We start from the raw sequence: 26,581 nt of genomic DNA, 5'->3' as shown, positions 1-26,581 counted from the left end.
TTGTCTACCAAACACCTAGTATGAGACTCGGATTCTGTCCTCCGGCGGGGCTGTACAGAGCCCAGACAGGAGACGCAGGTGCGTGGAAGGGCTGGGGGCAGTACAGCCATGCTGGAGGAGCTGCTGGCATGGGGAGCTGGCTCCTGGGAGTGACAGCCCCACGTTTTGCTTCTTTTGCCGCTGCGGTTCCCGGGAGAGCCCTGCAGTTCTATCTGCGGATATCTGCATCCGTGGGTATAAATTTGTATCCATGCAGGGCTCTAGTCAAGGAACATTTTTTGTGAGGGAGGAGGGTTGGGTTGGGGGGTGGGGGGTCAGTACGGTACCGGTAAGAGTTAAAATCTACTTGCACTATTGGTTATCCCACTCTCTGGGGATGTTCCCCTGGAGTCCAGGAAGAAGACTGAAAATCAAGCTCTCAATGGCAAATCAGCACTCGCTCTAAGGGAGCCTCCACGCAGTACATGCCTGCACCTGATGCAAAATCAGACAGGGAAATCTGTCCTTATTTGAATATTTTCCTTCTCCTATTGCCATAGTACAAGAGCACAATACAAACAAACAGTGTAATCCACTAAACCACTAATTACTCCCTGCCAGAGGGTAATACCTAGATCTGATAAAGGCTTTGCAGGCCCTGTCTGGCTTGTCATTGTAAAAGCCCCAGAGCTAAAAGGAGAAATACACACAACTCGCTTGACCAACTTCCTGTTCTTGCCTCTTATCTTTTTGGGCCAGACTGCCTCTAGGAAGCAGAACACCCACTTACATAGTTACTTTGTGGCCTATTTCCAGGGAGTATTAATATTTCACATAAACGTTACCAGGTTTGTCATCTGCTGCAACATTATATGTACAGCTGAACCCTACGATCTATGTTTGTTGGGGGGGATGGGAGGAGGGAATCCTGCACGTAAGCCTGTTTCTCTGGGAGAAAACTCCTAGACTTTATTCTGCACTCCATTATACTGCAAGTAAATCCATAGCATGTCAGCGGATTTTGCAAGGAATGCCCTGAAAGTTGTAGGATTCTGCAAAATAAGAGTGAAATTCATGCCCATTAAAACCTAATTGGAAATCCACCCTCCCCAGCCGAGGACAGGGCTCCACGGCTGCAACGTGTTTACCTCCCAGCACTCATTCCTTCTGCTACTGCTGCTCTAGCCTAGGAGCTAGAACAGCACCTCTCCACCCTCCGCAGCACTTGCACGGGATAGTAGGACAATTGAGTCTGTATAATCTGATCCTGACGCTATCAACAGTCTTGGTCTACGTGGAAGTCAGCACAGAGACAGCTCCATGGCATGCGTGCTCCCGAGCAGCCACTGTGCACTGCACAACAGCCCTGTCATGGGGCTAGCGGTACGGAGAGCTCTCTGCACCAGGCTAAGGAGAGGAAACAAAACTGATCACTAGTAATAAACAACAACGCCCCCGACCACCTTGCTTTTATCTAGTGTTTTTCATCAAGACCTCTCAAAGTGCTTTACAAAGGAGGTAGGGATCATTACCCATTTTAAATTCAGGTAAGCACCGAGAGGTAAAGTAACTTGTCCAAGGTCCCTCAGCGGAGCAGGGGCAGAGCCAAGAACAGAATCCAGGTCTCCTGTGTCCCAGTGCAGTGCTTTATCCCTGAAACTGCATTGCCACCATTTCTTTAGACCCTCGTCTCACTTGGCCGGACACCTGAAGGGCGATAGGAAGAAGTGCCCAGAGAGGCTAAATCCTGCTAGCCTTACTGCACCAGCACTGTGACTTTGAGACCGGCAGGGTTTGGGCCCAGATGTTTCACTGACTGGTGAAACTGCTCCTGCACGGCTGTCACCAAGCACTGGGCTGCCGTGGGGATGCCACAGGGCAGGAAGGGCACCTGCAGCTCCTCTGGCAGGGGAAGCATGGGTGTAGCAGAACAGACCGAACATAAATATTTTTGAGTTGATCTCATTCTTGCATCATTCAACTCTGTATTGATATGTCCTTATCGTGCTCTGGGCGCTACCTAATCCTGTTTACCTAAGAGCCATAGATGTCTCATGGAAAACTCTGAGCAAACATTCTGCTTCAAAACCTTTCTGGCTCACCACCTGCTCCAGGATTTTATGTCAGCTGGGCCTTTTGGGACAAATTGCTGCTTTGTGAATATTTTGCATGATTCTGCTCATGTCTGTGTTATCTTCTCCACTTCCATGGACACTTATCATGCCCTCTGATTCTCTGGCTATGATGTTAGGACAACAAAAGCAGAGACTGCCCCCCAAATAATCCCTCCAGGTTCCACAGTGAACTCAGTTAATACTGGGACAGGACCTTAGGTGCTTAGTCTGGACAGCACGGACTCTCAAGAAGCTCTGAAATGACAGATCAAGCTCGCAGTTATGAATCCAGGATGCACCAGCAGACAAAGATATAAAACTCCGATACTCGTACACAATACAAAAAACTCTTGCCAATGCATCCAACAGTGCTTCCAATTTCCATGTCAGTCACCCTACTACCTGCAGTATATTAGACTCCGTAGTGGGTGGGTGTGCTGGGGGAGGGGTCACCTTACTCAAACTTTAAAGGGACAGTACAAGGGACAGGAACTAAGTGTCAAGAGGTTGGAGCATATAACTGGGTGGAGCAGGAGGGGTTAGGAGTTCTGGATTCTATTCCGGGCTCTGTAACCCTCTTTGGATAAATGTATTACAGCATTGATTGAACACTGCAGGGCTTGGGGAGAATACTGGAGAGCTTAGTGTTTTGTGAGGATAAGTATATCGCATAACTCCCTGCCTTGCTTTTCCCTTCTGTAAAATGAGGCTAAATGATGCGGACCCATCTCAGAGAGGGTGTTGTGAGGATACATGTATTAGATGTCTGTGAAGTCCTCTGAGAATCTGGATGAAAGATTCTCTAGAAGGGCAACATTTTACAGATAGGACATAAACCTCAGACTGTTTGGTTCTGCTGGATAATTTCAGACCCTGAGATGGCAGAATAGAGTTGAACTAGATAGGAATGGTTTCCTTTGAAGCTTATAGATATACTTAGAATAATGTGCATTCCTCAGTTTGCAAATTTCCCAGTAGTGATTTATTTTTTACAAAATCTTTCCAGGCCCTAGAAGTAAAGGGACTTGCTTCTCTCACACAGCACATCAGTACTCGGCTCCAGAAGAGAAGGAGCCAGCAGAAGTGGGAACCATCAAAGGGTTTCAAATGCAAGACCCCCATAGTCCATGAAAAACTGAACAGAGAGTGCAGAAGCAGTTTCTTGCAGTTCCGGAGGACCCTCCGTACTTCATGCTGAAAAAGTGGAGGGGCTTAATATGCTGCTGTTTTCTTTAATGAAAGTGTTGCCATGGCGACTGTCTCATCACATTAGTGTGGTGTGCAGATATATGCAGGTGCCTGAACACTCACTAACAGCCTTGACCCAAGGGGATCAGCAAAACACAACAGCCGGAGTAACCGAAAGGTGAGGTGATGCTGGCGATGGGCTTAGGCCTAAGAAATGTGAGTAGCACTGGGGCTAGGACCAAAACAGCACCTGCAGCTATTCCACGTGATACTTTACCTTCGGGGGAGGGGGGCGAGGAGGGGGAAGGGAATCGCTCTGCACCTGTCTTGCTGCTTCCTAGGCTGATGTCACCACCCCACTCCTCCCTGCACATTCCCAGAAGCCTCCCCTAGCACCGCACGTTTCTGTGATCCACAAGCTACTTGTGCCTTTCTAATGCACCAATTAAACTTGAGCCTTTAAAGTGTCATGGTTGACTAGACAGGGCTGCTGAGTTGCTCACTAAATACATAATGCTGGGGTAGAGAACACCCTGAGCCAAACTCCCACATCTAAATGCTGAGGCATGAAGCGGGGAGTCTGCATTGCCTGTGTGCCAGGCCTTTACATTTTTAAAGAACTGAACCTTGTCTGCAGAGAGAGTGGCCATTTTGTTCTTGGAGTTGCTGTGGTTTACTGGGAGACGACACTGACCGTTCTCTCTCATATGTAGATTTCAATCTCTGTCTTTAACCTACAGATCAACTAGCTTTGGAAGGATTGGAGTGGGATTCAAGAGACCTAAGCTCACTTCCCAGCTCAGCTACAGACTTCCTGTGGGCCTTGGGGAAGTCACTTAACTTGCTTGGTGCCTCAGTTCCCCATCTGTAAAATGAGATAGTTATTTCCCTATCTCAAAGGTGTTGTAATGATTGTGAGGTGCTCAGGCACTGGAGTGAAGAAGTCCATACAAGTACCTAGACAGATAGCTACTTTTGTATATGGGAAAAGTCTGAGCATTAAAGCTGAGCAAATCATGAAAAAAAATGTTTCCTGTAGTGTTCATTTACATTTTAAAATGAATTCACTCCAATTACATTAGAACCTTCTTTGCATTTGCTTTCTGTAGATATTCTAGCAAACAAGTTAACTGGCAGCAATGTTCATAGAAACTGGCTTTTAAGAGAACATGTACAGAAAGCCAATCTTTAATACAAATACATGAGTGTTTACACTGGAAACCTGAGCATAAGAGTTATGCAGATCCATCTTCAGAACAAGAACTATACCATGTGCCCTATGTATCCAGTCAGAACTAACCAATGCAGCTAGAATTTTGAATTCCAACAATTAACCGTTTGTGCAGTACCTATTTACCAAGAGCTATTCATAGAAGGTATTTGGGATATAACTTTAAGCAACAGTAGAATGAGAAATTAATACACTGGTAGAAGATCAGTGAATTTGTGAATCGAACTGGGGGGAATTTGCTGAATAAATCATATGCTGGTAATTATTACACTAAACTCTCCTGGAATACGCAAACTTTAGGGGGCAGTGTTTGAAATCCAAATTCAGACCCCCAAGTCTATTATGCAATTTTTAATTATTTTTTTTTAAAGTGAACTGAACCAAACACCTAGGTTTGACACACACAGCCCTAAAACTTTGAGGTGTACAAAATCTTTTTGTGTGTGTGGGTGGGGGGGGGCCTTTAGTTTCTTTCTACATGGAGGGTAAAGGATCCCTGAAAACCACATCCAATTTCTAGAGGAAAAAGATTGGGGTTTAAGTAGTACTTCATGCTATTCCTTAAAGCAAACATTCACCGCATTAATCGTGTCATTATACAGCCACCACAGCATCACTCCCTAGCTATTTAATTATTAAATTCACTGGATTTAAACTGCAATCTGACTGATTTAAAGAGACTTTTCCAAAACTCTGGGCCTACACAGTCTTCTCACTGACCAGATCAATTGCAAGTTTTTAATTAAGAGAAACCATTAACATAAGAATTATTAGAATTTTTGCAATTCTTTTAAAGGATAAACCTGAAATTCATTTGCAAGCCCAGGAACCTTTAGAACAGTGTAGGAGGCTGCTCCCTTCATTAGTGCAGAAACTGCACTTTCTCCTGAGTCACTTTTTTAAAATTCCACTTTTCTGTAAACTTTTAGAGATCATTAAAGTCAGCACCAGCTATTCATATTTATTATTTGCATTACAGTACTACCTAGAAGCCCCAACTGAGAACAGATCCACATTGTGCTATGCCCTATGCAGACACAGAGTAAGAAAGCATCTCTACCCTGAAGAGCTTATAATCAGGTTTGAACATAAGAATGGCCATACTGGGTTAGACCAAAAGTCCATCTAGCCCAGTATCCTGTCTTCCGACAGTGGCCAGTGCCAGGTGCCCCAGAGCGAATGAACAGAACAGGTAATCAAGTGATCCATCCCCTGTCGCTCATTCCCAGTTTGGCAGAATTCCATTTTTTAAAAAAATATATATAATTTTGATGGATAATCTCAATATTTATTTTTAAACTCTCTCTACTTTTAGCTGTTTAAATTTTCACAGTTGCAGGAAATTATGGGGAGGTCAGACAATTATTTCATGACAGAAGACACTGAGATTCAAAAAGTGTAAAGCTTTTTAACCATTAACGCACAAATTGTCAACATCACAGGTTAAAATTTACAAAGTCAACCTCCTTAAATCAAACCTTAAGTTCTCAAAAGCAGCATTTTTTTCTTACTTTCTTATCTTTAAATTTCAATTATATTAAATGGAAATAATTTTTCCACTGTAAACAGTCAAACCGACAATCTACATTTACAGATAAAAATCTAATCTTTCCAAGTCTACTCTAATGTAAATAAATAAAACAGCAAATGGTGGGAGAAACGCATGATTCTCATTTTACAGGTGGGAACTGTAAACAGAGAGGATAAGTAACTTGCTTGAGGTCACACAGGAAGGGTGTGGCAGAGGTAGGAATTGAATTTAGATTACCTGAAACCAAATCCAATGTTTTAAGCCCAAATCCATCTGTAGTTGCTTTACAATTCCTGTTAAACTGTTAATTTACTAACATTGGTTAGTAGAAGCTTTGGTAGAAGTAAACAACAGAGAAACACTATATCTAGAAATTCAACTGTAAGTCCTCAGGGCAAAATGAGAATACACAGTAAAACCTTGTGCTGAAGGCAACACTCCCTATCGATGCTGATTTTCTTTGCCGATAGCTGCCTTTGAGGGACTAGATGTGGTAGGTACAGGAAAGTATGACACTGCACATGCAAGCCAGGGAGGACAAGTGATGAGACTGTCTCACAGATGTTTGCATCTGGATCGACAACTGGTATTCTGAGGCTCAGGCCAAAAAGCCAGAAAGCCTGAGTTTGGAACTGAAGGACGATCTCGTCTTTAGGGCATGATGTGGCTGTAAAGCACCTGTTTAACAAGTGCCTTATGTCAAGGCTCTGGCTGGCCAGATGAGTCAGATGATCCAGGGTCAAGGGAAAGCTCAGAGGCAGAACTTCCTATAAGGGTCACGGGAAGGACGAGGATGAGCTCTGCACCAACCAGGTGGAAGGTCTGAGAGGAGATGGGAACAGTGGGAAAAGCCTCAATAGAGAGAAAAGCCAGGCAGCAGGTTCTGGGTTTCAGAAAGGAACTAGAAAGTCCATTACAGTTTTGTTTACAGCTGACATTAAAGTGTTAAATAAAGACCACCCTAAAGGAAGGGACTGGAATGCTTCTGCTGTTGGAAGCTTTGTTCAACATACTGATCCAGGGATAGGGCACTGGCTTAGGATTCAAGAGACCTGGGTTCATGTCCTGGCTCAGCTACAGGTGCATCAGCTTACAAGCACCTTTCTCAACCTCCCAGTGGGCCTGTGCATTGTATGTGCTTATTTTATGGACACCAGCAAGTTTTTGCACGTCGACTTGGTCTAGACAGTCCCGCTAAAGGAGAACGCACTGGATTTCATTGTGCTTCACATACCAGCCACCCAAGAGCTAAGGATGCAACTGCAGAATATTTAAGAGGCAGAAAGAGAAGAGGTGGCTATTAGAGAAACCATCTTCTGATTTGTAACAAGACAAATTTGATCTGGAAGCCACAAATAAATAGGGAGCCCTCACTGTCTATTCTTAGCTATTTTTCTAATTGCGACTGTACTTAAACTCCAGTAGCCTTATACTAAGCACTGCATTTACCATTTTTCTTAACAGCACAGAGTAGCAGCCGTGTTAGTCTGTATTCGCAAAAAGAAAAGGAGTACTTGTGGCACCTTAGAGACTAACAAATTTATTTGAGCACAAGCTTTCGTGAGCTACAGCTCAAAGTGAGCTGTAGCTCACGAAAGCTTGTGCTCAAATAAATTTGTTAGTCTCTAAGGTGCCACAAGTACTCCTTTTCTTAACAGCACAGTAATCCTTATGCTTAGCTCTTTATGTCTTCAACGTCCTGTGCAAGCCAGGGGTGTTGCAAGCAGCAAAATTCAGAACTCATCTGAATCCCAGGATGTTGAGATCTGAAGTGCTGGTTCAGCCCACTGTAGCGATGGGTCCAAATAGCAAAGCTGTGATCTGGATCAGCGTTCAAGGGAGGGTGATTTGCACCTTACAGTCCAGCTCAGGAACGTCTAAGTCAATCAAATTCAAAAAGAACTTGAGACTGAAAGATACCAGGACTGGCCTGTTTGTTAGTGTTCCCCTTCCTTCCGCAGCCAACTGTTCTAATGGTAACAGATCAGGCAACGATATGGCAATTAACTACAATGTGGCAAAAGCGGTGTCCTTTGTTGGCAGGGGTGTTGGGGTTTTGTTTTGTTTTTTGTTTTGTCAGCATCATTTTTTCTCCCCCAACCCCCACTTCATTCCCTCTTCCAGCCTGGCTGTAACAAGAATCCATGTCATTTCCTGTGGCTCTCTCTTCCTCCAACAGCCTGGATGAGCTCATGCACAAGACTGTGTAACCGTTACCATTCCTCTGCCACTTCATGATGACTACAGAAGAAAGACCCACTCTACACTGTTAGCCTCACTCTTCACAACTGTCCCCAGCAATGCAGAGGGCACAAAGGTAGAGGTCATTAAGCCAGTCCCCCACACTCTACCTTGCTGGGGCCAAAATAAGAAGGAAATGGTGAAGAGGTCAGAAAAATTGTTTTCAGATAGCTGCTTGATTCACTTCCTGGCACACCATGGGAATAAATACAAATGCAGAGGACTCTGTTCACTATAGGGACAAAGTACTGTAAGAGTGCATGACCCCCAGAGCCCAAGGACCTATACACATACATGGCAGTGTAATGGGGTATGTCTCATGGGCCATTGCCATTTGAAACTAGGGGATGCTACACATAGGACCCACCCTTAATACAAGCCCCGTTCAAGCAACGGTGTTTTGTGGATTGGTCTGTGGCACCTCCTAGGAACTTGCCTGGGTTCAATTTCTCATCAGTTGTTCTGCTGTCCAGCTAACCTGCACCAGCTGTCTGTGGTTCTAAAAGGACCACCTGGCTTCTGGGGATTGTCAGAGCACATTGCCCTTTGGCCCCTCCCCTTGTCTGCCCCACCGGGGGGCTGCAGGGAAGGAGGCCCAGCAGCAGGCACAAAGGGGGCAGCACAGGGCTGGAACATGTCCTTTCTTTCCCAAGCGGGGGCTGACACGGATAGCATAACTCCACGGGCTCATTCCTGACTGCCAATTCTACGCTTTGCGCGGACCTGGGGTACGTCTGGGCAGCTTTGGAGCCGGGTGCGCTTGGAATGAAGAAGTGCCAAGTGCATGTTAGCCTCGATAAGGTCAGTTGGTAGGAAGTCCTGCCGAAGCTTTTTAATTTTATACGTCCCTTCACAATAGAGTGGAGATCTGCCAACTTTCCTTTCACATTGTGAGCAACACAAGAAGTCAGCCTTCATGCACTGCTTAGCCTGGAAAATTTATACCTCCCTCAAAGAACAGGTTTTTTTTAAAAAAACCAAAACAAAACAAAAAACAAAAAAAAAACAACCAACCCTGGCTAAGTAAAGCTGCTTCTTGCCTAGGACCCAGGAGGCAATTTCTGTGTTTAATCTAGCTGTGACCTTCCTGCCCCTTCATTAGTTTCAAATGTTATGTTATTTTAGGCCTGAAATGAATTGGCATTGTCCCCCTGAAGGTACAGAGGAACCCGCTCCAGTGCTCGAGGCCGGGCAGTGTCATTGTTAGACTGGCTTACGCAACAGGTGATGCAGGCTTCCCTGGATCTGCTTTTAGTTATTGTGATGGCAGACGGGGGAACTAAAATCATTCCCCTCGCCTCTCCCTCCACGTCTGAACGCTCGGTTCTACCGAGAAGCGAATTCAATAACCCACCGTCTTCTCCCTGCTCCATGTCTGAGTCAGTGCAGCCTGCGGGGCTTCTATATAGTCACAAATGCCACAGGGGAAGATGAGAGAGAAGGATGTTCCATAGACCCTGTCTACAGAAGCACTTCCCCAACTGAGATCAGAGCCCCCTGGTGCTAGGTTTTGTAAAGCCACATGCCCACTGGGGATCCCCCTCCCCAAAGGCATAGGAGAGAATGAGATTGTAAGGGTTATAAAACATCATTAAAAGCACCTCAAGAGGAGCTTTCACTCATCAGCCAGGACTGGCTACATGTGTCCAAGTGGGTTATTCTCAATACCTACCTCACAAGGGGAGTGGGGCTTCTATACCCGGGCCCAATTTTCGGCATACAAATCCCCACAACGTCTGTGCAAATCAGAACTCTGGCACAAGCCCAGTGCATGAAACTGTGGCCACACTGACATCAAAGGCAAAACTCCTGTTTAGTTCACTGTGGCCAGGATTCCACTCAGCACGCATACACAACCCCTCATTGTGAGCACACTGGAGATCTGCTCACAATCACACCCACACTCTGGCTTGCAGGGGACAGGGAGGGATTTATCAGATCTTTGGCTCTGCCTCCCAGGTTGCGGGATGCTCAGGGGTAATGGGCACCACTGTTTTATGGGCAAAATTACTACAACTGATAAAGAGAACGCCCTGACAGGCTGCAGAGAAGGCAGTTCTGTGCTCCACTGGTGTCCATATTCATTCAGAAGAGAGAATGTTATCTGGATTTGGGGGTTGGGAGGGTATACAGTTTTTTATTTTCAATTCATATTTTTTTTCTACCACAGAAAACCCTGGGGGTAGGCTGGTCAGCAGAGGAAAGCTCAGGGTTTTCCATTCTCTGGCATTATAGTCAACTATTACCAGAATAAATATTTAGGCTGAGTTATAAACTGCAGAGAAAAGGGACATTTTAAAATGGAAATATCCACAGAGCCATCACACACTGCAGTTCTATGACAATTTAGCTGCTTCTATAATAAATAATAATACCTGGCTCTTACATAGCACTTTTCATCAGTAGATCTCAAAGCACTTCACAGTCTAATGCATTTATTCCTGCAACACCGCTGTGAGGCAGGGCAATGCTATTATCCCCATTGTACAGCTGGGGAAACCGAGGCACAGAGACAATAAGTTACTTCCCCAGGGTCACACAGGAAATCTGTGGCAGGGAATTTGAACCAAGGTCACCCAAGTTCTAGGCTAATGCCCTAACCACGGAACCATCCTTCCTCTGGTAATGGATAGGCAAGCCCTGCATTAAGTGTCAAAAACTCACTGATCCTTTTACATTTCAAAGTTGAGATTTTCCAAGCAAATATGGCAGGGAAGCTAAATCCAGACCCCACATCCTGCTATTTCCTTAGTGAACACACACACACACACGCTTCATACCTCCGATGGCACTGAGCCTTCAATTTGCCTGTGTGTAAATCACTTTGACCTTCGGTACCCTGCCTACATGTCTCCTGCAGCATGCATATTATATATAATTTTTATATTTAAAAAAAAATGGATGGATGGATGGAAGGAAAAAAAACAGCAAAAGCTACACCCAAGCAGAATACTGTGAAGAAGCAATTTCTTATTTAATAGGCTGTAAGGGAGTTTGTAACATAAATGGCGAGCGTTAGGTGTCATGTCAGTCAGCATGTTGGGTCCAAATCAGAAAGAGGCAGCATTAGTTTAACTGCAGTAAGTGTCTGCATTTAACAGGAGTTAGGGCCAGATTTGCCAAAGAGCTCAGCCCAGCAGGTGCAAGCTGGCTGCTGAGTGATTCTGAGGATCTGGCCTTCTCTCAATGGGTGCTGCTGGGTCTTGAGCACTTTGGAAAATCTGGCTCCAACTACAAGTGCTCAGCACTTGAAAAACCTGCCACTTAGAGACCTAACATGCAGAGGATTGCACATAACCATAGCCAGCATGAGTGAGCTCAGTTACACCAAACACAAGGGCAGTGCAATGCAGCAGATAACATCAGCTCAAGCACGTGTACAGACAGTGTGAGAGGAGGAAGAGGCGGACAGTAGGTGCACCACTCACCATTTTCGGAGAAAAAGGTCATAAAATCATTACACTTATGAAGGCAGATGCTGTATCTTGGAGATAAGGATGCAGGAATTTCTTACCTGTCACTCTCGGGATGCAGCCGTGCCTCAGTTTCTCCACTGGTCTGTAGTCTGCCTGTCACTGGCTGAGTAGTTCAGCTCTCTAGTCAAACCCCAAAACTGTTCATCTTCTGGGAGTAAACTAGAGTCCAAGAGAAGTACAAAAATTCATCCCCCCTGGCCCAGGCACTCATAAGCAGTCCTCGACCTGTGTGGAGAACTGTACCTTTAAGAAGCTCATGTTATATAACACAGAGACAGCAGGAACTGAGCCACTGCATGAAGCAGGTCTCTGTCCAGCACCTTGTCTGTGTTCTTCATGAGCACCCCTCTCCGGACTTTTTCCATAGCCCTTTGATGGAGACCCACAAGCAGCTCCAACTCTCCATTTTACCCCTTAGGGTGTCACATACTCATTTTTTCAACATCAGGTGTGGCATGCTTTGGAATGATACCACCATCCACGTTTAATCCCTGCACCCCATTGGGATAAGTACTAGAATCATGTCCAGGGCATCGTGTGTCTTGTTAACCTGGAAGAAGTGGGGAAATCCTGCAATAAAGTCCTTTCCCCCCACAACCTCTGTCATTGATGAGATGATCAATTTGGGCACAAAATGGTCATTGGGACTAGTGGGAATGCAAAGGAATTATCTGCAGAACCCCTGTGTTTCAGGGTAGAAAAGTCACCCTCTGTAACTGCATAACCCCCAGATGGGGCAAGTTAAAGATAGGTATAAACACCTTCCCACTATTGGATGCTCTGACTAGCACAGTGTCCACGTTGCCTAGCATGAGTCCTCTTTGTGCTTTGGTGAGGAACACGAAGAGAAGGTGCATGCCAAAACCAGGGTTTGATGGCTGGCTTATGGACAGTGTTGTGCTGTTCCCCTCAGACCTGTCCTGACTACCTCATTTCCTTTAGCAGCTTTGCCTAGTTAACAGCAGCTCCGGCTCCAGCAATCAACGTAAATGCAAATCGCTTGGTGTGCCAAGTGCTTTGCGACATTTGCCCTTGATTAAAATAAAGTGCTATTAAAATAAAGCCATGCCAGTCCCGTAGGATGACACAGCTTCTCCCGTGGGCAGGGCAGGTGTGATTGGGCCAGGGACCCATTGTAGAGGGGAAGGAAAGGACCACACGAACTATAAAGGTTATCTGAATTTAAAATTAAGGGGATTTTGTGCGGACAGCCGATTTGTGGGAGGCTGAATTTAAGCCAAAGCTAACACAATGTTTTCATTATAATTTGCAGGGCTTGTGGGCTCTTTGTCTTCCTTGCTTCAGCCTGGTATTTGTATATGGAAAACAGAAAGATTAAAGACAACAGAACAGCTCCACCTGGATAAATAGTTAACCAAGTAGTCAAAATAGTGTGTGTGGTAAGAAACAGCTGCTGAACAGGGGAACAGCAGAAGAGAAAAAGGGGAGAGAAGCATCAGTAGGAGAGGCATAGGAGGAAAGAAGAGCTAAAAATGGGGCAGCTGTCAGGAGAAGATGAGGGAATGAGCACTGCATGAACCACCAAAGATTTGGTTCCAATAAGCCATGTACCCTGAAAGGCGCCTGAAAAGTACTGAAAATCCTTGTGGTCTGGATAGCAGGAGAACTAGGCTTTCCACCTGCAATATGGACATTTACTATAACTAACTGAGCCTGTACCCAGGACATAAAAGCCTGTATCTCAGCATGTATATGTACAAAGCGAGAGAGACCTAGTCCCTGCACTTGCTTTGCAGTGATAGCATGGAGGAGGAAATATGGACCAACATGAGGATGTTGGGGAGGGCCCACATACAGGAGCAGAGGGAAATGGACGGACCCCTTTAAGTCAGGTGTGGCTCCCTAAGACAGCAGGCTGTCCCCAAATTCAGCACAGCCACCGTCTGTCACACAGAGAGGACATTCTCTCCTATTTCCTCTTGCAGTTTGCTTATTGTGTGTAAACATTTGTCTTGGTCTAGAGGCTAGACTGATCCAGGCAAACCATGTGTGCACAGAATGCTGACTCTCCAGAGGCATTTCAGAAGCTCCAGGGACAATACTTGAGCGTGCGGCAGCAACTGGCTTGAAAAAAAGGCTCCAGAAGCCAGAATGACACCATTTTGTCCAGCCTCAAAATCTGTAAACAGAACAGACTCAATAGAATAGAACTGGCATTTCTAAAGTGCCCGTAGGGCCTAAAGCTCATATTAGAAAACCATGAGCTCTACTGCTAGTGTGGGGTGAATATGTAGCCACTCATGAGATTTTCAAAAGTCCCTACATCACTTAGGGTGGAATTTTCAAAAGTATATAAGTACTCTGCAAAAGCTCAGAGTCCCTGAAGATGCAAGCACTACAGTACTGTGATAGTGGTTTTGTTTCACAGTGGTACAGGCCAGACCACACCCCCAACATGAAGTTCAAACACAGTATTAGTGAGACCACGGCTGGAATACTGTGTCCATTTCTGGCATCCATGCTTTTAAGAGGAGGTTGACACATTGGAAAGAGTTCAGGAAACAGCTACTAGAATTATCCAAGAGCTGGAAAACCTGCCTTACAGGGAAAGACTTGTCCTCAAGATGGTTAAGAGGACTTGATTATGGTCTATACGTATCTGCATGGGGAAAAGATTGGATAAAGCAGATGAAGGCAAAATGAGAGTCAATGGCTAAAAGCTGAAAGGTAGACAAATTCAGACTAGGAATAAAGGTGCAAATTTTTAACAATAAGGGTAATTTAACTCATGGCACAATTTACCTCAGGATGTGGTAGATTCTCCGCTATATATATATATATAAATATATATATATAGCCTCTAACTCAGGACTGGATGTCTTTCTTTCTATAAGGAACTGTTCTAGCTCAGTCCAAAATTATGGGTTTGATGCAGAATGCCTGGGTCTGTCAGACTAGATTCATAGATATTAAGAATCTAGTCTGATGATCACAATGGTCCCTTCTGGCCTCAAAAATCTATGACTCTATGGAAGTCAGGGTGTCAAAGCACAGCTCAGCTAAAGCCATGAAATTTTGCCTGGCTTTGGGATGGAAACTAAAGACAGTTTGGGGAGGGGGGGTGAGAAAACCTGGATTTGTGCTGGAAATGGCCCAACTTGATGATCACTTTAGATCAGCTATTACCAGCAGGAGAGTGGGGTGGGAGGAGGTATTGTTTCATGGTCTCTGTGTATATAATGTCTTCTGCAGTTTCCACAGTATGCAGCCGATGAAGTGAGCTGTAGCTCACGAAAGCTCATGCTCAAATAAATTGGTTCGTCTCTAAGGTGCCACAAGTCCTCCTTTTCTTTTTGCGAATACAGACTAACACGGCTGTTACTCTGAAACCTAAAGACAGACTTGATCTTCATCTTTGAACTCAGACACTCTCTCGTTCTGTCTCTCTCTCACTTTCACAAGCTGCAGCAAAATACCAATTTCAAAACACTCCCAAACCTGGGAGTTCAGATACAAATTCAACCTTGACCAAGTTTTGGAGCATTCAGATTCAGGCCTTTACAGAGAAGCTCAAACTGTGAACTCTGATTGCAACCTGGATCCAAGGATTTGATACAGCCTCTCTCTGCTAACAACTACACGGGACTATCACTTATTGCATGCTTTCCACCCTGAACCATCAATCAACCCAGATTCACATGAAATACTCCAAAGCTGGAGAGTTCAGAACTCAGCACAGGCTGACTGAAATATTGATCATTTATTTTTCAGTGGTACCTAGAAGCCTCAAACAACCTATTGTGCTAGAAACACAGTTAGTAAACAACAATCCCTGTCCACAAAGCTTCCAATCTAAAAGACTGTTTATCTGTAACAGGTGGATCAAAAATAAAGGGCAGATAAACAAAAACAGGATGTGGTGGTACAGACTAAACTGCATGGAGAATTCAAATCGGTAGTAGCGATCACTGCTCGCCCCACGCCACCTCTTCTTCAAATGGCAGTTTTCTGAGCCTATTATGGAAGGGATAGGACTTCAAGGAAATGAAGATGGTGGCTTACATATTCTCTTGAATTTTGGATTCCATTACACAAAAGTTTTGCCTAGCTATGAATAAGGCAGAGTAAAAATTGGGATAGATTTAAAGACCACAAGAGACCATTAAAAATCATCTAGTCTGACCTCCTGTGTAACACAGGCCAGAGCATTCCACCCAGTTACCCCTAGAACGAAGGCACTAGCTTGTGTTTAATTAAGCATATCTTCCAGAGAGGCATCCAGTCTTGATCTGAAGACATCAAGAAATGGAGAATCCACCACTTCCTTTGGTAGTTTGTTCTGATGGTTAATCACTTTGGCCCTGGACAACGGTGTTACCCCCTTTTCTTTCTAAAAGTAACTATGAGGTTTATTTCCTGGTGGACAGCCCACTAGAGATGGGCAAGTAGCACTGGGTTTAAACATTTCTTGCTAAGGAAAGGACGGAATACTGCAGATATGCTGTACTAGAGTAAAGTACTCATGCATCTCTTCATATGCTTCTGGGCATTACACAGGAGCTCTGATGTCAAAATGGGTTCACAAAGGCAGATTCCCTTCATGTAACAGCCAGATTTAAGACCACAACCCTGTTGTAAGACTTCTTCATTCTTTTGGGGCTCTTATACCTCTCCTCATGGCTTTGACGAGCCCAAATTAAAGCACCTTTGTCTTACAATAGAGTATGGATGGTTGAGACCAAATTGTGTACAACGAAAAAACCTAAATCTTCACCCAAAGCTCAGTGTTGTTGCTTTAAAAAAAAAAAAAAAGTGATAAAGTCATGGATTAGGCAGTTTAGAAAAGTTTAGTCGCCTTCACCCCTCATCTCTTCCTCTGCACGTCTAGGATCAAGTTTGGCCTGGAAGCACTGGAAAAAGAGACTAATCTTCTTCTGTGCTGTGTTGTTGTAGCCATGTTGGTCTTCTGTTCTGGGATTTCTAATCCAACCCAAACCAGGAAGTGCTACTAATCACGAAAACCTGTTTCTCATGGGCCTCCCACCCCATTTCTGCAGACCCAAGAGTTTTGGAGACACACCTGAGTGTTTTAGTGCTTAACTGAACCTCCCAACACAAACAAAACCCACTCATTCCCCAGAGTGCACGTGAAGGGAAACTGAGCTCTCTCAGAATGCAGTGCCTCTTAGGTGCCTCATTTGAGGCTGTTTGTTTACTACAACATCATGACTATATGCCCCCCCCCCGACACACACACACACACACACACACACACAGTTTGCAATTCAAATCTTGTCAGATGAAGGGACAGAGTTTTCCACAATTAGATTCCCATCTTAATCTATGTGAACTAGTCCTAGTAGCAGGCAGATGACAGGTGACCAAAGGTGCTCAGAGATGGCCTCCATGCAGTAAGGTGAGAGTCAAGGTAGCAGCTATTTCCTGCAGTAGAATAGCAGCAAGGTGAAACGGGCCATCGGAGAGTTCCATCTGGGTACGTTTTTTCCATGAGCAAAACTCAAGGACCAGCTAATAAAACATAAATCAGTCGGCCAAGTAATTTCCACAGGAACTGGGTAGAACCGGCCAGTAGTTCAGGCTTTATTCTCTGCAGTCCCACTTAACAATATAGCATTGTTTGATGTCTGCTGGGTACTGTGGGGCTGCAAAGTGCAAAGCGATGTTTTCTCAAGGAAATTCCTGTGAAGAGGAAGTCTCAAGTGGCTGATAACATGCTTTCAAGCTTTCCTCAAGAGCAGGCTGCCATGAAGCTGGGGCCTTCCCTAGTCACAACATACTTGGGTGTACATATTTGGATACTAAGTACAACAGAGCACTTCTAACTGCTTTCACCAACTGAAGGGACACAAATCCATCATGAAGTCCCCATTTGAGAGTGTTGTCTGCAATTCTCCAAAACGGAGGGCCTCACGGGAGACAGAGTTCTTGGAAAATTAAAGGTGCAGTACACAGAGTCATAGTACAACCCTGAGCTGGGTGCACCTGGCATTATTTGTGCTACTTTCATTATTTGTATTGGTGCTTATTAACCTCCTCTTCAGCTTAGTGGTTTCAAAACTTCACCACTATTATTACCACCACACAGATTTCCCTGTCGCAGAGGTGCTGTGAAGATTAATTCATGTTTAGAGCACTCAAACAGTGCTAAATATGATTCACTCTCTCTCCAAGTGCTCCCTTTCCTACTAATATCAATCAATCCTTGAAGTCAAGGACCACTGGTAAAATTAGGTAAAGTTCTGTGGTCTGCATCATGTAGGAGGGCAGACCACATGATTAAACATCCACAAAGCCTCTTACTTGTTCTCCTTCAAATCCCACCTTAAAATTCCCCTTTGCTGTGATGCCTACACAGAACTTAACAGGGAGGCTGCTGATGTGCTGAGACCATTAGGTTAGCAGAACAGTCAATGGTCTCATTGTTTCTTTGTGCTGCTGTCTCTATCCATATTCATCTGTTGTCTCACATCTTACACTTAGATTGTAAGCTCTTTGGGGCAGGGAGCATCTTTTTATCCAATGTTTGTACAATGCCTAGCCCCACGGGATCCTAGCATGTGACTGGGGCACCTAGGTGCTACAATAATGCAAATAATTAATGAATCCTACTACTCAATCATCCCTTGTCGCCCCAGAATCTATGAAACTAGGAGTTTCCCCCACCCTATGTTCAGAGTAAACACTGCTACAGAAAACAGTATTCCCCCCTCCCACTTACCGAAACTTCTGTCCTAATAGAGATGGAATGAAATGACAAACATGAGGCCAATGCGATATTTCCTAATACAGATTTGGGGCAGGAAGTACAACAAACCCAACTTCTGCAACTGTAGCAAAGCTCCAGGCATTCTGCAGCCCAGAAAACAGATATGGCATCACTTACTCATAGGTCAGTTGTCGTCAGCTATTCCTTCTCCTCCACCCTGGTTAGTATTTTATGAATTGTGCACATTCGCTTAATTGCTGCATGTGTGTCTGCGATCCAAGTGACTGTTCAACACCAGTGACTACTGCAGAATGATCAGAAAGGCTTCACCTTGCTAGAAATAACAAAAGGTGGCATATGAGGCTCGCTCACACAGCAGGGGAATGAGAAACTGACTCACATTCAGGGGGAGGCAGCTGCAACTCACACAACTCAGGCTTCACAATCACTCCTGGCAATTTCAGATCATTACAATTTGCTTTCTGCTCAGTTCCTCCCACTGTTGTAATTTATATGAAAGCAGCAGCCAAGGGCAATGACTTCATCTGTGTCATGCACTGCTTCTATTGCTGAAGAAACACCACCCCCACGGTAGGATCGTTGAGTGGCTCAGGTGAGCAAAAAACGGGAAAGCACAGGTTCAAATCCAGCACAGACCAGTATCGATGGAGTCAAAGTTACCATCTGATAGGTGTTCTGTGGCTTGTGTGAAATAACCTGCCAACCTTAGCCTTGGATCTTAAAAGCAAAAGTTTCCCTTCCTTTCATTAACTAGCTACCATTTGCCATTCTCAGAGGAAAAAGAAAAGGAGTACTTGTGGCACCTTAGAGACTAACCAATTTATTTGAGCATAAGCTTTCGTGAGCTGTACGAAAGCTTATGCTCAAATAAATTGGTTAGTCTCTAAGGTGCCACAAGTACTCCTTTTCTTTTTGTGAATACAGGCTAACATGGCTGCTACTCTGAAACCATTCTCAGAGGGAGGCTAAGGAGTGAATGAACCTAGAGTTATCCCATAGGGAAAATGGGAAGCTGGTAAAACTGCCGGGTTTGGACTCTTTGTGGATGGCCCAGCTTGGTGCAGTCTAGATGAGTGTGAAATACCCACCCAAAAGAGATAACGTCTACTGCACTGGGCAGCACAGCCTGGGTAGGAGGTGACCAGTCCTCTGTGAAGAAAGAAGTGGTTTGGGACTATTTAGAAAAGCTGGATGAGCACAAGTCCATGGGGCCGGATGTGCTGCATCCGAGAGTGCTAAAGGAGTTGGTGGATGTGATTGCAGAGCCATTGGCCGTTATCTTTGAAAACTCATGGTGACATGGGGAGGTCCTGGACGACTGGAAAAAGGCTAATGTAGTGCCCATCTTTAAAAAAGGGAAGCAGGAGGATCCGGGGAACTACAGGCTGTCAGCCTCACCTCAGTCCCTGGAAAAATCATGGAGCAGGTCCTCAAGGAATCAATTCTGAAGCACTTAGAGGAGAAGAAAGTGATCAGGAACAGTCAGCATGGATTCACCAAGGGCAAGTCATGCCTGACTAATCTAATTGCCTTCTATGACGAGATAACTTGCTCTCTGGATGAGGGGAAAGCAGTGAATGTGTTATTCCTGGTGTAGCGGGGTGGACACCCACTCGGGCCCAGAGGGGTTTAAGATAGCCCTTAGAGAGGGCTGGGGCAGGGGAAGAGCTGGGCTGATTAGCAGAGCAGCCGCAGCTGGGGGCCACATCCCAAACAGACCCAGCGGGCCTTATAAAAGCCAGGGAAGCCAGGAGCAGAAGAGCACACTCTCTCTAGCTCTGAGAGGGAGGGACCTGGCTGCAAAGACCTGAATAGACGACCTAGTTTGGAGCAGGGCTGGGGAAAGGCCAAGGGAGCCTGGGGAGCTCTGGCCTAGGAAAGCCCCAGGCTGTAGGCCTGGTAAGATCTATTAGGTACAGGGGCAGCCACGGGTAGGCAGAGGCAGCAGGTCCAAATCCAACCTTGCCTGTGATGAGTGGCTCACACTGCAGTCTGCCCCAGGGTGTGGGGGCTAGCTGGTGACTGGCAGGAGCCTACGACTGAGGCAAGATAAGGATAGTGGGTGGGGGGGTTCCCCTGGGAGGAGGAGACCCAGAACTGTGGGGTACTGACAGGAGGCAGCACCCAGTGAAAGGGGCACCGGAGTCCTGGGAGGGACATGGGAGACAGCAGCAAGGTGGGACACCAGCCTGAAGAGGGCGCTCCAGAGGCTGGAACGCTAATTCCCAAGGACAACCAGCAGGAGGCGCCGCCGGTGGGTCTGCATCCGGTTACACCTTGACTTTAGCAAAGCTTTTGATACGGGCTCCCACAGTATTCTTGCCAGCAAGTTGAAGAAGTATGAGCTGGGAATAATGGACTATAAGGTGGATAGAAAGCTGGCTAGATCATCGAGCTCAACAGATAATGATCAATGGCTCCATGTCTAGTTGGCAGCCGGTATCAAGTGGAGTGCCCCAAGGGTCAGTCCTGGGGCCAGTTTTGTTCCATATCTTCATTAATGATCTGGAGGATGGCGTGGATTGCACCCTCAGCAAGTTTGCAGATGATACTAAATTGGGAGGAGTGGTAGATATGCTGGAGTGTAGGGATAGGATACAGAGGGACCTAGACAAATTAGAGGATTGGGCCAAAAGAAATCTGAGGTTCAACAAGGACAAGTGCAGAGTCCTGCACTTAGGATGGAAGAATCCCATGCACCGCTACAGACTAGGGACTGAACGGCTAGGCAGCAGTTCTGCAGAAAAGGACCTAGAGGTTACAGTGGATGAGAAGCTGGATATGAGTCAACAGTGTGCCCTTGTTGCCAAAAAGGCTAACAGCATTTTGGGCTGTATAAGTAGGGGCATTGCCAGCAGATCGAGGGACGTGATCATTCCCCTCTATTCGACATTGGTGAGGCCTTATCTGGAGTATTGTGTCCAGTTTTGGGCCCCACACTACAAGAAAGATGTGAAAAAATTGGAAAGTGTCCAGCAGAGGGCAACAAAAATGATTAGCAAAAAGAAAAGGAGTACTTGTGGCACCTTAGAGACTAACAAATTTATTTGAGCATAAGCTTTCGTGAGATACAGCCCACATGCATCCGATGAAGTGAGCTGTAGCTCACAAAAGCTTATGCTCAAATAAATTTGTTAGTCTCTAAGGTGCCACAAGTACTCCTTTTCTTTTTGCGGATACAGACTAACACGGCTGCTACTCTGAAAAATGATTAGGGGGCTGGAGCACATGACTTATGAGGAGAGGCTGAGGGAACTGGGATTGTTTAGTCTGCGGAAGAGAAGAATGAGGGGGGATTTGATAGCTGCTTTCAACTACCTGAAAGGGGGTTCCAAAGAGGATGGATCTAGACTGTTCTCAGTGGTACCAGATGACAGAACGAGGAGTAATGGTCTCAAGTTGCAGTGGGAGAGATTTAGGTTGGATATTAGGAAAAACTTTTTCACTAGGAAGGTGATGAAGCACTGGAATGGGTTACCGAGGGAGGTGGTGGAATCTCCTCCTTAGAAGATTTTAAGGTCAGGCTTGACAAAGCCCTGGCTGGGATGATTTAGTTGGGATTGGTCCTGCTTTGAACAGGGGGTTGGAGTAGATGGCCTCCAGAGGTCCCTTCCAAGCCTGATATTCTATGAATGTTGTGTCCTCTGAGCTCCGATCCCAACTGGTCACTCCCAGCAAGACACATGCATGAGGTGTAGCTTCAGTGTAGCTGAACTTGCATAAGGTGCACGTATCACACAACACTAGCGACCTCTCAGGGTATGTCTACACTGGGGGGAAAGACCCATGGCACTGCCCCGGCTGGCCCAGGTCAGCTGACTCAGGCTCATAGGGCTAAAAATTGCTGTGTAGCTGTTCGGTCTCGGGCTCCAGCCCACATTCTGTGACCTTCCGCCCGTGAAGGGTCCCAAAGCTCAGGTTCCAGCACAAGTCTGAATGTCCACAGAACTATTTTCCAGCCCTGGGAGCCCCAGTCAGCTGACCCAGGCCAGCCGTGGGTTTTTTATCCTCATGTAGCCATACCCTCAGAGTGCCAGATTCATGGGTGGCATGTGAACCCCCACTTTGGGGAAGCTAGCCCCGTGGCCCCGCCCCTACCACCACCCTCACCCGCTAGAGCCCCGAGCTCCCCCCCGCTATGGCCAGAGGAACCCCATCCAAGCTGCCCCAACCCCTGGCATGCCCACCCTGGTCCACCGGCCAGTCCGACCCCAGCTTTAGGCCGCCGGCTGGCCAAGCCCCAAGCTCCAGGCTGCCAGCCCAAGCTGAGCCCCCGCCCACTTCAGGGAAGAGGGGGAGTGGCCTGTTATACCCACCACCCATGGCCAGATTCCTGTGCCCTTACTCATGCAGCATAACACCTTACTCCTCAATTAATCACCTTGATTTCAGTGGGGCTACTCAATGACTAAAACACTAAAACTACTCAATCTAGCCTAAAAGGCATAACGGTAGCCTGGCCACTTTTCTGGACCAGAGATACTAATGGCTCAGTTTCTATTGTTCCGGGCGCTGAGCACTTGTGACAATCTGGTTATTAGGGCTGTCCCTTCAGGGTCTGCCTTCTGACAGTCCATAGAGGAAGACAGACTCGGCAGGTGATGGCTCGGCAGGTGATGGCACCCACAAGCTTTTATTGCCATGGAGAAGCTCCTTGGAGTGATGTATGGAACCTTGCAGAATTCTAGCATTACCCTGCTTTTTCTGTATGGCAGGTGTTAAGCATTCAGTTCCTGGTGGTGGATACTTTCCCTACTTACTGTAAATTAAGCTATTCTTTGTTCCTTCCTCACTCATTTTTCACTCTTGATGATAGCAACTCAGATCCTGTGATTTTATTTTGGTCAGTGTTTATTTCCAGACTTAAATGTTCCGTTTTTTTTTAAAAAAACTTTTCTCTCCCCCTCCCCCCCCAATCAAATAAACAGCAGAGGTTGTTCAGACCAGAACACGTTTTCTCTTCCCTCAGAAAGGAATATCCTCCCATTTGCAGTGTTGTGTAACTTGCAAATGATGGGATGCAAGATGCTGGAGATACAGATACTTGTACCTACTGCCAAAGGCCTTGAGAACTATGAATACAGAAGAAACACTTAGGCAGAGAACGTAAATGACCTGCAAGTATTCTCCTTAAGTACTGTGTGTTACATTCATGGCACATGCAGAGAAGTTAGATAAAAACAAATGCACATGCTGTAAGGTTGCAACATAATGTTATTTCTTAGAATTCAGAATGATATTACACAAGAACCCAAAAAGACAGATACACAAAGCAGGCTGCTCTCCAAAACACAGAAGCAGAACTCACCCGGCACCTAAGTATTGGCTGTCTGCAGACTGGCTGCTGCTAGGACCAGACCATAAATTTCCCTACAGAGTTCCCTAACCTGCCAACAGGACCAAAAAAACCCTGTTATTTCATCTAGCCTACAATTTGAACAGAGTTTTCAGTACACTGCACCATAAGCTGGTATGTTGAGACAATCTTCAAGGAGCAGGCTCTTGCGTTTAGACAAATCAATTCAACAGGGAAAGAAGGAAGATTTCTGACACACTGAACAAGTGTAATCTACTCAAGTGATGGATAAGTAAACAAACAACCCCCTCCCCCCCAAAGTTATCTGACCATTGATGAGAATTTGAATATGCAGGACCAGATGGATCCCAGATTATATGACTTTACGATACAAACATTGAAGCAAATCCTGGTCCCATTAAAGTCAGCAAGAGTTTTGCCAGTGACTTTAACAGGCTGCTACCAGTTCTACTAAGGCTACACTGCTATTTATACACATGCTAGCTTGAGGAGAGCGAGTGGATGTGTACACGAGGAGGGAAATTACATTCCTAGCTCGTAGTGTAGATGTAACCTGAGGGAGAGAGATTAGTTGATTCTCCATACACATTCAGTGCTAGTTCTCACCTTCACAACAGAGAGGACAGTGAGATAGTTAAAAGAAAGGGAGTACTTGTGGCACCTGATTTACCTCTCTAACAGGAACCAATCCAGGCACAGGCACCAACTTTCCAAAGTACTGGGGGATGCTCAACACCGGCTCAACCCCACGCCCAGCCCCCACTCCACCCCTTCCCCCAAGGCCCCACCCACACCACGCCTCTTCCAGTCCAGTTCCACACCCTCTCCTGGGTGTGCCACGTCCTTGCTCCTTCCCCCTCCCTCCCAGCCTCCTGCAGGCAGCTGAACAGCGGATTAAGGGGAGGGAGAGGGAGGTGCTGACCTGTGGGGCCTGCCAGCAGGTGGGAGGCACTAGGAGGGTGGGGAGGAGCTAATGTGGGGGCTCAGCACCTACCATTTTTTCCCCGTGGAGCTCCACCCCCAGAGTGCCCACAGAGTCGGTGCCTATGAATCCAGGACCACTAAACTCACTTCATACAGGCTACTGATCAGCCATCAGATGGTAACATTTCTTAGTCAGTACTGACCTGGGTTAATCGATTCATAGATTGTAAGGTCAGAAGGGACCACAGTGGTTATCTAGTTTGACATCCTATATACCATAGGCCATAGAACTTCACGGACTTAATTCTGGTTTGAACTAGCTAGAGCTGATCTTTCAGAAAAAGATCTAATCTTGATTTAAAAATGACCAGTGATAGAGAATCCACCACAGCCCTTGATTAGTTGTTCCAATGATTAACTGCCCTCACTGGTAACAATTTGTTCCTTCTTTCCAGTCTGAATTTGTCTAGCTTCAACTTCCAGCCAATGGGTCGTGTTATGTCTGTCTTTGCTTAAATTATCAAATTTTTGTTTTCCATTGTAGGTACTTATAATCTGTGATCAAGTCATGCCTTAACTGCTTCTTCGTTAAGATTAGATTGAGCTTCTTGACTCTTATCACTATAAGGCATGTTTTCCAATCATATAATCATTCTTGTGGCTCTTCTCTGAATCCTCTCCAATTTACCAATATCCTTCTTGGACTGTGGACACTAGAACTGGACACAGTATTCCAGCAGCAGTCCTGTCAGAAGCAAACAGAAGTAATAGAACTTCCTGACTCCAACTCAATATATTCCCCTGTTTATACCTATAATCTCTCCTGCACTGTATATGGAGAGCCAGTACATATTAAATGATAATGACAGGCACATTTACTGCAAATCAGAGATAGCCAGAAATTCAAATCTCAATAACGCAAATTTTAAGGGGATGACAACCAAACCCATATCTACATTCCACAATTTGGGCCCGTCTTTCTAAGGGGCTGAACCAGAACCACAAATCTGATTATACCCAAAAACCCAGAGCTGAACCCAACTTCTGCAGCTCAGGTTCATCTGTACTGTAAATCACATATACAGCATTTTGAGCCTTGGTAGGGAGCCTTCAAGGTCAGATAGGTCACTAGAGTAGAAACAGCCCACTAGACTAGGCCCTTCATCTCTGCCACTGTTTTGCTGTGTGTCCTTGGGCCCTCACCTTTCGATGGAGACAATAATGCTTTACACAAAAGGTGGGTAAGTGCTTTGAGACCAACAGATGAAAAGTGGCTATAAGTCTAAGAGGTATTATCACAATGACTTCAGGAAAGGAAGAAGAAATACGCAAAAAAAGGGGTTTGGGTATTGATCTGCCTTTTGTTTCAGATACTAGAGTTGAGAGATGGCTGTTTTAAGAAATCTCCTGTAAGAAAACTTGCGCTAATTAGGGATTTTGTATTCTTGAACCGTATAAGCTGGGTGGTTTTCAGTAAACTGGGGGTGGGGGGTGTTGATCCTTTATTTGCCTTGTGGGAGATTGTTAGTGCTAGAATGAGCCTGATGTCTGAAGGCATTTCTGTAGAAACAATGACAAAACGGTAATGCTACCCTTCATTTTGGCTGCCAAAATAGCTTGCTTTTCCAGAACCTCTCATAATTCAATAGAATGGAATCTGCAGGAGAAACAATTATGTAAACAGGAACTGGTTAAAAGATTCACTGTTAAAAAAAACCTGCTTCTGTTGCAAATGCTGCATAGTGAGAGCCAGAAACAATCAACAACATCACTCATTGGCGCGCACGCGTCTGTGTGTGTACACACACATATATCCCAAATGGAAAAATACTACAATAATATAGTCTCCACCATAATGTTATTACTAGGCC

The sequence above is a fragment of the Lepidochelys olivacea genome, assembly GCF_965140295.1.
Source record: "Lepidochelys olivacea isolate rLepOli2 genome assembly, chromosome: 17".
Classification (NCBI taxonomy): domain Eukaryota; kingdom Metazoa; phylum Chordata; order Testudines; family Cheloniidae; genus Lepidochelys; species Lepidochelys olivacea.
The sequence above is the reverse complement of the archived record's forward strand: the minus strand, read 5'-3'. Positions refer to the sequence as shown.